General features: G+C 41.7%; 1 long non-coding RNA gene across 1 annotated transcript in view; it reads right to left on the bottom strand.

Moving 5' to 3' along the window:
* Positions 1–11,545, bottom strand: part of LOC103670429 — a 38,329-nt gene extending 26,784 nt beyond the window's left edge. The window contains exons 1-2 of the long non-coding RNA XR_570573.2: positions 11,405–11,545; positions 11,010–11,162 (exon numbers count right to left, since the gene is read on the bottom strand). This is a non-coding gene — a long non-coding RNA (uncharacterized LOC103670429). The remainder of the gene's footprint in view (positions 1–11,009; positions 11,163–11,404) is intronic.
* Positions 11,546–12,012: the final 467 nt, after the last annotated feature.

The following is a 12,012-nucleotide window of genomic DNA, read 5'->3' as shown; positions in this document are numbered from 1 at the left end:
CATATGCATTTTCCATGGAAGAGCCTCACCTTGAACCTTCCCTGTTATTCTAGAAATAGACCTACCTCATAGATTGATTTGTTATGTCATCTTCAACATTTTTTTTAAAAGATTCTATTTATTTGAGAGAGAGAGGGAGAGAGCACAAGATTGGGGAGAGGGTGAGAGGGAGAAGCAGGCTTCCTGCTGAGCAGAGAGCCCAATGCAGGGCTCGGTCCCAGGACCCCGGGATCATGACCTGAGCTGAAGGCAGATGATTAGCCAACTGAGCCACCCAGGTGCCCTCATCTTGTGCATTTTGTTATATATATAAAACTTCTCCGAGTTTTAGTCTCATTTCAAAATTGGGATGAAAATCTTTGGTTCATAGGACTGTTGCACTGGATGTAGATTCTGACCAGGTTAACATGAACTTGTCCCCTTCACCTCTTCCATACCCTCTATAATGAGGAAACGCTATGACTTCCCAAATACTGTATTCTATTATGATTTGAAGTTAGTCTGGTTTAGTCACTCACTGTGACTTTGGACAAGTAACTTAAACTCACTGTTCCTCATAACCTGCTTCCTAAGGTCATAAAAATTAATATTTAAATGACAATTATTTAAAGCCTCCAGCAGAGTGCTTGGCACATGGTAGGAGTTCAGGAAAAGCTGCTTTCATCCTTCTGAAGGCACGAGCCTGTTATTTGCCAGCAGAGAAATGTTTACTGCATTTGATATTATATTCATTTATTTATTTATGCCCCTCTTCAATCTAAAAGGATGTTAGTCAGCTCATAAAAATATCTCCAGAATAAATTAGTCCTCATAAGGGATAAATAGTGGGAGGCAGTAGACAAGATCGTCGACCACCTTCCCATAACAAATTCAAAAGGGAGCTCACAGGGCTGATCCCTAAAGTATCCTGCAGTTGCAGGGCCTCAAAATGCAGCAAGAAAGAGCAATGTTTTTCTAGAGAGGCAGAGGTGAAATGAAGTCCTAGTGTGCAGCTCCTTCATGGTTTTTGATTTCACGCAAAAATACATTTAAAGTATCTTGAGGAATGGATGAGTTGGTCATCCTTTTTCATTTTTTAAACTTCCTTAAAATTACAAGAGATACAGGGGTGCTTGGGTGGCACAGTCGGTTAAGCGTCTGACTCTTGGTTTCAGCTCAGGTCCTGATCTCAAGGTCATGAGATTGAGCCCCGCGTTGGGCTCCATGCTCAGTGTGGAGTCTGCTTGGGATTCTCTCTCTCCCTCTGCCTCTCCCCCAACTCTCAAATAAATAAATAAATAGATCTTTAAAAAAAATATAAGAGATACAGAAAATTACATAGAATATTGTATCCAAGCTCTCATATTCTGCTGCTCAGAACTAGAAACCATTCACATTTCACCATATTTGTTGACAATACTTTTTAAGGAAATAAAATACTACAGCTAAAGTCATGTTTGACTAACCAACAGAGAGGCAACTTCAATGCATCTGAATGATCCTTCCAGAATGTTAAATGCTGATATACGTGTATTAGATATTTGTGTAGGGTCATGTGTGTGTTTTGTAAGTGGATTTGTAAGTGGAGAGTGGTATCATATGGTAGGTATCATTACACATCACACTCTTTCAACTCAACATTGTTTTCTGAGATGAAGCTGCATTGTCACATGTGCATCTTGCTAGTTCCTTGCATGGACAGTGTTACAGGATGAATTTTGTCCCCCAAAATTTGTATGTTGACATCCTCACCCCCAGGGCCTCGGAATGTGACTATAGCCGGGGACTATCTATTTGAACAATTACGTTAGTATGGGCCTGAATCCAATATGACTGCTGTCCTTATCAGAAGAGATTAGACACAGACACATAACAGAGGGAAGACCATGAGAAGACAGAGAGAAGGTGGTCGTCTGTAGGCCAAGGAGAGAGGCCTCAGAGGAAACCAACACTGCCAATACCCTGATCTCAGACTTCTAGGCTCCAGATCTGTGAGATAACAAATTTTTGTTGTTTAAGCCACCTGGTCTCTGGCACTTTGCTCTGGCAGCCCTGGCAGACGGATACAGACAGCCTGGAACACAAATGCCACAGTATTTTCAGCCGTTCCCCTACTGGTGGCCATTTAGATGGAAACGAAACACATGGCTCCTTGTGCACATGTGTGGGAGTCTCTCTAGGGCAATACCTAGAAATGGAATTGCTGTGTTACAGGGGAGGCACATTTTCAAATTTGCAAGATGCTGCCAAATTGCCTTCTGATGCGTCTGTATCTGTCTATACTCTCGACAATAGTGAATGAGAGTGCCAGTTTCCCCACATCCTAGCCAACATTTCATATTCTCCAACTTCAAGATGTGTGCCAATATGATTGGCAAAAAAAGATCTTATTGTTGTTTCAACCGCACTTCCCTCATTATATATGAAGTTGGATATCTTTTCATACGTGCATCTTCCACTTTTTTTTTTTTTTAAGATTTATTTGTTTATTTGAGAGAGAGAGAGAGTGTGCGCATGAGCAGGGGGAGGGGCAGAGAGAGAGAGAGAATTCTCAAGCAGACTCCTTGCTGAGTGTGGAGCCTGATGGGGGGCTAAATCTCATGACCCTGAAATCACAACCTGAGCCGAAACCAAGAGTTGGACACTTAACTGACTGTGCCACCCAGGCGCCCCGTGCATCATCCATTCTTATTTCCTCATCTCTGCATTCCCAGTTTGTGTCCTTTGCCTGCTTTTCCATTCGTTGTATGTCTTGTTCTGCCTCATTGGTGGGAATCCTATACATTGTAGAGAATAATAGACCTGTCTCTTAGCTGTTCTGTACTCCTCACAGGCTACCACTTGTCTTTTAATCTTGTTCATGGTGTTATTTTGACAAAGGTTTTTAATTAGGTGTAATCAGATGTTCCTCTATTCATAGTTTGCCTTTTTTGTGTCATCTTAAAAAAAAAAAACACCACAACTTTCCTTCTCCAAAATTTTGAGAGGTGCTCTATTTTCTTCTCATAGATTTTGAGTATTTTTTCCCATGCCTAGATCTTCAGGACATCTTTTTAAAGATTTTATTTTTGAGTTGTCTCTACACATAACATAGGACTCGAACTTGCAACCCCAAGATCCAGGGTCCCATGCTCTGCCAGCTGAGCCAGCCAGGTGCCCTGATCTGCAGCTGATCTTTAATTCGTTTCTGTGATGGGCATGAAGTAGGAATTTTTTTTTTCCTTTTCTTTCCCATTTGAGAGTCAAATGTCCCAACACTATCTACTGAAATGTCAAATACTCTAATCAGTTGAAAAAAAAAAATCTCAGTAAAGCACCCACAGACCGTCTCATTTTAAGAAGTGTAATTTCCTGATAACACTTCCAAAATATATTAGGAAGAAAATGTGCCCCTAGGTAAGTTAATAAGCTGACTGAAATGGGTATTTGGATATGAGCCAAGCAAATGCTAGAGGTTGTCTGTCAAAAAATGGTTTTGATATTGGGAGAGTTGATGTTAAGCCCTTCTTCCTGACAGTCATTGGATAGCGGGGCCAGGTGTCCTTCCAAGGCCACTCCAAGTTCTTAATGATTAAACCATCAGTGGCGTGTAGAAGGCTTGTTCTTCCATTGTCGCTAGCAAGGGGATGGGCCCCCTGTTCACCAGAGCAGTGATCCCTGAACGGAAGTCCCTAGAATGATGTGCTGAAGTTGGCTATAGTTTGTCTCTCAAAGATGGAGGATGAGTATTTGTGGGAGGCTGATTTTTCACTGAATTCCTTTTTGTGACCAGATGCATTATACTATCAATTCAAAATAACAATTTCTTTTTAAAGCCAAAAAAAAAAAAAAAGGCAATATGTCACTAGGATACTAAATTAAACTAGGAGAAAACATCCCTGTGTTATGCTGCTTTAAAAAGAAACAGAGAGATGAGAACTTTTGGGGGGAGTAATTCAAACAGAAATTGCACTTCATTTTAATTATTTGAATAATTTAGACCATTGGTTTTCAAATATTTCTTGGCCACAAAACACTGTTCAAACTAGACCTTTCTCAGAAGACCCACATATAAAATAGATGAAATGAAGTAGTTTTATTTAAAATGAAGAGCTTCTCTGGGAGCCTTTGAGGGGGCTCTATGGGACCCCCAGGACTCTTTAGAATACACTGATAACTTTATTTTAAAAATCAGTGCATTTAAGAGGTAGAGATAAATTATAATTATCTTTTTCACTTTCTCCATGTAGTAATTCCATTCTTTCTCTGAAATTAAGAACATATGTATTCACTCATTCTGTAAACACTTGTTGAATGTTTTCCAGGTGCTGGGACAGGCACCAAGGAGGAGGAGGTGGCTTGGAGATGGTGAGGTCTGAGCAAAATTTTCAAGCATAAGTAGGAGACAGTTTAAAGTCAAGAAGGCCGGTCCAGGCCCAGGATCCACAGGGGAAAGCACAGAGGAAGGCAGATGGCAGATTAGGGGGCCTGCGGGTGGGGTAGAGGTGCTCAGTGTGGTGAGATGCATGGGGCATCTGTTAGCGGTAGCAGGTGCTGAAACTGGAGAGGCAGGGAGGAGTGAGTTACTGCGTGCCTTGTGGACCTTTCTAAGTTTGGACTTGGAAGACCACGAGGAAGTGATGGAAGGGTTTTAAGCAGGAGATTGACACAGTCATATTTGTGCTTTGGAACGATCACTCTGGCCAAAGTAGGCATCAAAAGGGGACATGATTAAGGCAGGGAGACTGGATAGAAGTTTCTTGCAGATATCCAAGAAAGAGATAATGATAGACTGACCATAGCCAGGCCATAGAGATGAAGCAGAAGGGGGTTAACTAAGACAGAGTGAATTGAATGCTGGTTGGAGGAGGGAAAGGAAGTGTCTAGGGGATTCCTGGAGCTTGGGTTTGTTTGGTTGAAGGAATTGGATAACTGGTGCCGTTCAACACAGCAGGGAAGATGGGAGAGAGGGTTTTGCGCAATAGAGGAGGAGTGCCGTTTGGGGGCAAGTTTTGGATGAAGAACCTGTGAGATATCAAAGTGGAGATGTCCGGTAGACAACTGGAGCTCCAGAGAGAGATCTGGGGTGGAGATGAAGATTTGGATGCCATCCTCAGTATGATGACAGTGGTGGTCAAGAAGGTAGTTGAAATCCCTGAGAGAATGTGACCAAGAAGGAGAGAGGAGTCCCAAGAAGACAGGGGAGGGGTACCCCATGAACAGACTGAGAGGAAGAGCATCAGGAAGAGAGGGGATCAAAGAAACTGAGGGAGAGAATTTCACAGTAAGAGGAGCTGTCAAGAGGTTCAGATTCTGCACTGAGAAGAAGAAATGTGACTGCTTGCAAGGACCATGATGATGAAGGAAGCGTGTACTACCCTGAGGTGAGCCTGCTTCAATACTCGATGAACAAAACATGGGCGACTGGGCCGGAGATTATCAACTTTAACTGCAGGATAGAAACACCCGGGGAACTTTGGTTGTTGTTAATATCAAAGCCTGGACCGTTGAAGTCATTGGTCTAGTGTGGGGCCTGGGCAGGGTTATGTTTTTAAAGCTCCATGAGAGAGGCTCACGTGTGGCCACAGTTGAGAACCACTGTTGTTACGTTATTCCCTATTTTGAGCAACAAAAGATTGAAACACATTACTTCTAGAAGAAGTCTGATGACTCTCATGTTGGTCCATGTTGTCAGGACGAAAATGGAGTCCAGCGAATCAAATTGTGTCCATGTGGAGCCAGTTCTTTTTGGTGGTGACAGGCCCAGAAATTGGGGGAACACCAAAGATGTGTTCTCTATTGCTGGGAAGGGAGATTTCACTGGGCTTTCCCACAATGTAAGAGATTTGTCCCATGAATTACACAGAGTCTATACTTGCTGAATAGCCTTCTGATTAATAATTAAACTTTGCCTGGTGATTTTCAAATTATACATATTTTTCAATTTTTGGAATACATGTATAGGATTAAAAAAATTTGAATACTACAGAAGCAACACTCTACCCCTCAAACCACCTCCCTCTGCAACCACATCCCAAAGGCAACTGCTTGACCATTTCTATTTTTGTGTCTTGTGGTGTTGACCTTGTCACCATAGATAATATGCTTACTCGTTGCTTTCATCATTTATCATTATCATTATTGGTCAATATTGGAAGATGAAAGTTTACTTACTCTGCCTTCACTTCCCCTTCTCCATTCCAAAGCTTGGTAGTCACAGTATTATTTTTTATTCTTCCATTGGTTACTTTCATAACTTCAACTAATGTACTGAAATTCTGTTTCTCATTGCACAAACTTGAGACAATATTTCCTAACTCCACACAGAGTGAGATGAAGATATCAGCTTCCCCACTGACCCCCTTCCACTCTTGTCAGCTTGATCTGTGCTTTTCCGTTGTTCTGTCCAACAGTAGTACCTTCTGGTCTGTGGCCGGAAGTCCCCCCTGCTTGGTCTACTGCTTAAGTCCATGAGTTGCTACTATCTGGGCCTTTGCGAGAAGTAGTTACATGGAGTCAGTGTTCTACAATTTTTTTTTTTAAGCTTGAACTTACAACCCTGAGGTCGAGACCTGAGCTGAGATCAAGAGTTGGATGCTTGGGGCGCCTGGGTGGCGCAGTCGTTAAAGCGTCTGCCTTCGGCTCAGGGCGTGATCCTGGCGATCCGGGATCGAGTCCCACATCAGGCTCTTCCGCTGTGAGCCTGCTTCTTCCTCTCCCACTCCCCCTGCTGTGTTCCCTCTCTCGCTGGCTGTCTCTCTGTCACATAAATAAATAAAATCTTTAAAAAAAAAAAAAAAAAAAAGTTGGATGCTTAACCAACTGAGCCCCCCAGGCACCTCAGGAGTCAGCATTCTCAAGTCTCATTCTGAAATTCTGTCTAACCTCTTACTTCCCCCCTCCCTTATAGCTTCCAGCTGCGGGGGTCCCAGTATACCTTAGACCCAATGGGGTGTTGCGTGAAAATAAAAATCAAGCCTACTTCTCTTCGGTAAATACTTACACCAGCCCACTCCAGTGGTAGACTCATCTTTCCAAACCCACCAACTCGGTCATGGGACATTACCTGTTGGGTGGCACTTGAGGGCCTGACTTGAATGGAGAACGTGTTCTCTGAGGAAGAGGTTACGTTCTCCACTCACCCAACCTTTCTTTCCTATACATGGTTTTCTTTCTGTCATCTTATTTTATCTTTGTCATTTTGCTTCCTTTAACTACTCAATTGTGCTTTTTATATATTAAATAACGAACATATGTTAATTTAGAAAACACAAAAAAGCAAAGGGATGCGGGAAAACCATGTAATACCAGCACCTTGGAGTGTGCCTTCCAGAACACTACACAGGCACACAATTTTTGTTCTCATGGAAATAAAATCATATACAATAGACCCATGGTTCTCAACCAGAGGGAACATTTGGCAAGGTCTGGGGACATTTTGGGAGTCAAAACTGGGGCAGATAGTGCTACTGGTGTCTCATGGTAGAAGCCAAGAACATCACTAAACATACTACAATGCATGGGACAGCCCTTAACAACTAATTCTCTAGCCCCAGATGTCAATAGGGCCAAGACTAAGAAACTCTGATCTAGACAAAGTTCAGCAGATTACAGCCCCTGCTGGGTAGCTGCCACTTTTACAAATAAAATTTTATTGGAACACAGTGATGTCCATTCATTTACGTGTTGTCTATGGCTGCTTTTGCCTTATAATAGCAGTTGAATGGTTGTAACAGAGACCATGTGGCTCGCAAAGCCTAAAATAAATGTGAATCACATATGAATTCATAAGTTTTTCTAGTAGCCACATTTTTAAAAAGTATAAAGACGACCCGATAGCAAAGGAACACCCTGATTTAAAAAGGGGCCAAGGACCTGAATAGACATTTTCCCAAAGAAGACATACAGATGGCCAAGAAGACATACAGATGGCCAACAGGTGCATGAAAAGATGCTCAACATCACTCATCATCAGAGAAATGCAAATCAAAACCACAGTGAGATATCACCTCACACCTGTTAGGATGGCTATTATCAAAAGACAACCGGTAAGTGCTGGTGAGGACATGCAGAAAAGGGAAGCCTTGTACACTGGTGGGAATGCAAACTGGTGCACCCATCATGGAAAGCAGTATGGAGGTTCCTCAAAAAAATTAAAATGAGAATTGCCATATGGTTCAGCAATCCCACTTCTGGGTATATATGAAAAGGAAGTGAAATCAGTACCTCAAAGAAGATCTTTAACTCTCATGTTCACGGCAGCATTATTCGCAATGGCCAAAATATGGAAACAACCCAACTGCCCATCAACAGATGAGTGGATAAAGAAATTGTGGCATGTAGAGCCCCTGGAATATTATCCAGCCTTTAAGAAGGAGATCTTGCCATTCACAACAATACGGATAAACCTAGAAGACATTTTGCTGCATGAAATAAGCTGGACCCCAAAAGAAAAATACTTCATGATCTCAATTATATGCAGAACACAAAAAAGTTGGATACATTGAAGCAGAGAGCATAATGGTGGTTACCAGGGGCAGGGAGGTGAGGGAAAGGGGGAGACATTGGGGAGAGAAGCTGCAGTTACGTAGGATGAATGGATATAAAGATCTAATGCACAGCACAGTGACTATAGTTAATAATACCGCATTGTGTACCAGAAATCTGCTAAAAGAGTACATTTCCAGGCACTCTCATCACACAATGAAGGAATGATGTAAGGAGGTGGGTATGTGAATGAGTTTGATTGTAGTAATCATTTTCCTATGTATATGTACGTCAAAACCTTATTGTATAGCCCACATTATGTTGTATACTTTAAACATATATAGTTGTTACTAAAAAATAAAAGTGAAAATTTCACAAGTACAAAGGAGAAAGTGAAATTAATTTGAATATGTCCAAAATATCAATACAACATTGCAATCAATATAAAATTATATAAATAAAAATAAATAGATATAAATTATCAAGGAGATTATTTTACATTCTTTTTTCCCCATACTGATTCTTCACTTACCATATATCTCATTTCAGACTAGCCACATTTCAAGTGCTCATATGGCTAGTGGCTATCATTTACTTACTGTATTTCATGCCTCCTACATATTTTTATATCACCTTTAAATGGATCAATTTGTTGAAAAGATCCCCATTTTCTGAATATTTATATTGCTTCCAAATTTCATAATTATAAACGATACTGTCATCCACATTCTTATATTAAAAGTGTATGCCCCATCTTTAATTGTTTCCTTAGGATAAATTCCCAGATGTGAATCAAAGAGCAGACAAAATTTTGAAGGCTGTTGAAATATGTTGTTTAATAATAATATCTCCCTTACAAGGTTGTTATGAGGATTAAGTGAACTAGTACAGGTAAACCAATTTTATTTATTCAAGTGAGATTAGTAAAACTTCAAATAGTCGTGCCTGGCACATCAAGGTACTCTATAAATGGCATCTATTATTATTAGCATTAGGATTATTTCTGAATTAATCTCCAGCATCATTATATTAATTTACGCCCCACTAACAATGTCTAAGAATGCTTATTTCTAGCACACTCTCTCCAATACGCTTATTTTTATAGCCTTCACAAATTTCACAGGCAAAATTGGCTTCTTGTTATTGTTGGTTTAATCTGACTAGAGTGCCTTAGTTTTCTTATGCTTAGGATTAATTTTTCCTGATAGATTTGTCACAACCTTAGTCTGTATCCACATATATAGAGAGTTGGACCATTCTTCACTGGAGTGTTTAGGACAGTAAGTGGCCATTTGTACCAGTCAGCTTTCCCATAATTATGTCATTGTAACAAGCCTGAATTTCAGTAGCTTATAACAACAAATATTACTTTACATATGAGAACCTAGGCTGAAAGATCAGTACCAAACGGGGACAAGCCACTCTCCTGGCAGATGGAACGGAAGGGAGGCAGATGAGCAAGGGAGGAAGAGCGAAGTCTCGTAAAGCCTCTGCTCCTACCTGGCACCTAGTCTCTTCCACTCACATCTCCATTTGCTCATGAAAACGCAAGTCACGGCACCAAACTCTATGTCAAGGCGATGGAGAAGTATGCTCCCAGCATATGAGACACTGCAAGTTACATGGCAGTGCATGGGAATTAAAATGGAGAGCCAATGATTGAGAACAATAATACGATCTACCCCACCAGTCAAATCAATCCAATTAAGTTAGAGTGGTTTACGTGGCTCTAGCCATCTGAAGTCAGGAATCCCTATAGGACTCTTGTCCTTATGGGAGTGTTATGGCTCGGCCCCCAAAGGAAACAGATGACAAAGGCTGGGCTGCTGGCCTGCTTTCAAGGCGCTCTAAGGACAAACTTGTCCAGAGAGGGTCAGCTTAAGGCACAGAGGAGTACATCTCCCACGCCCTGCACGAAGGTGCAGACTTGCCAACGAAAAGAACTTTGTATCCCAAGAAATCATTCCATCATCAAATAACTGGAAACAATAAATCCCCAGATGCTCTTACAGCTCTTGAACCAATGAAAGGTACCTCAGTTCTTTAAAAAAGACAATACAACAGTCTCTTCAGAGCAGGGGAGAATGGGGCTTATATCCTAGCTGTATCATCTGTAAGATCACCAGCTGCTATCGTGGTCATCACCATCATCATTCTCATCATCACCACCACCACCTTTTAGGGTACCTGGCTTGATGCAGCCAGTAGCCCTGTGGTTGGCCACAGAGGCATTTCCATCCCAAAGGTCTGACCCCTTTACTGCAGAAACGCACCACAGGCCCTGGCGGCCTGACTGCTTGGGAAATCGCTAAGCTACATGAAACCTCAATAAAAACATATTCCTGAAATCCCAACACCAGGGAGTTTTGGAATTAATACATGTGTATTAAAATTACAAACTCATTCCACTCCAAACTGAAGGAAACCATGCTAGGAACATGAGAAACAAACGAACAAACAAAAAGAAATGCATGTTTCCTCAGGTAAGTCACTTCATATTTGAATCACTTATTTATATAACAAGCCTTTCTGGAGTGATTAAGGGAACTGCCAGTTACACTTACCAACCTTTCTTCAGGTTACGAAGAAGCAAAAGTTTCTTCCTGCTTTACGTGCGAGTGCCCGTGTTGGAGATTTGTGTCCCGAGACCCCGACTCTTCCCCCACCTTGGTCAGTCTCTGGAAGGACTCGGTGCTCAAAGGGAAACACTTCTCATTCTGAACCAACGGCAACGGGAAGAAAAACAACATGATCCTTTTCATCCCACAGGGCTACTGAGTTTGCTCAAGCCTTTGAAAATGGTCAGGAATGAAAGTACAGTATTTTCTTCTGTACCCATTTTTAAACTCTTAGTCTTTCAACACCCAGCTCCAATCCCACCTTGCTGTGAAGCCTTTCCTACCCTAGTGGAGCATGATTTTCCCTCCCTTGAACCCCAGTGGATATTCCCTGACCTTACCCCCTCATCGGCACTGTCTTCACTCCTGGTGATGTTGGCTAAGTTCCCGAGTGGACTGTAGCAGTGACTGATTTTTACAGATTTATTCCAATCTCCCTTCTTCTGGGGTTCATAGCAGTTGGTTCAGGGGTGAGCCTGTGACCCCAGCAGGACCATTCAGCATTTGCTCTGTATAATTAAAAATACACATTGAGAGAGAGGATTTCCTATATTCTCCTGAGTCATGAGCTCTTAGGAAATTAGAAGCTTGGGGTTTCTCAATGCCATCTTCTCTGGACTTCAGCAGAAAGCCAGTGCTGAGAGATGGAGAGCCTTATGACATCTTTTGAAGCCCTAGATCTAGCTATGCCTGAAATTCTTACCCCAGACTTCCCAATGATGTGAGCAAATACATTCCCTTTCTTCAGTGAATTTGAGTTGGCTTTAATCATCTACAACATAAGAAACTAACATGCTCACTCAGAACTCCTTAAGAACAAAAGGTGCTTAAGGTAAGGATTTTCTGGGCCACAGAATCTTTCCATCTTGTGTTCAGCTTTTGTCCTTGGATGGTTGAAGCTGGATCGCCTTCATGCCTGGGTCCCAGATAGTGGGAAGGGGGCAAAAAC

This window comes from Ursus maritimus, unplaced genomic scaffold (assembly GCF_017311325.1).
Source record: "Ursus maritimus isolate PB19 unplaced genomic scaffold, ASM1731132v1 scaffold_25, whole genome shotgun sequence".
NCBI classification, from domain to species: Eukaryota; Metazoa; Chordata; class Mammalia; order Carnivora; family Ursidae; genus Ursus; species Ursus maritimus.
This window is presented reverse-complemented; position numbering and strand designations above follow the sequence as displayed.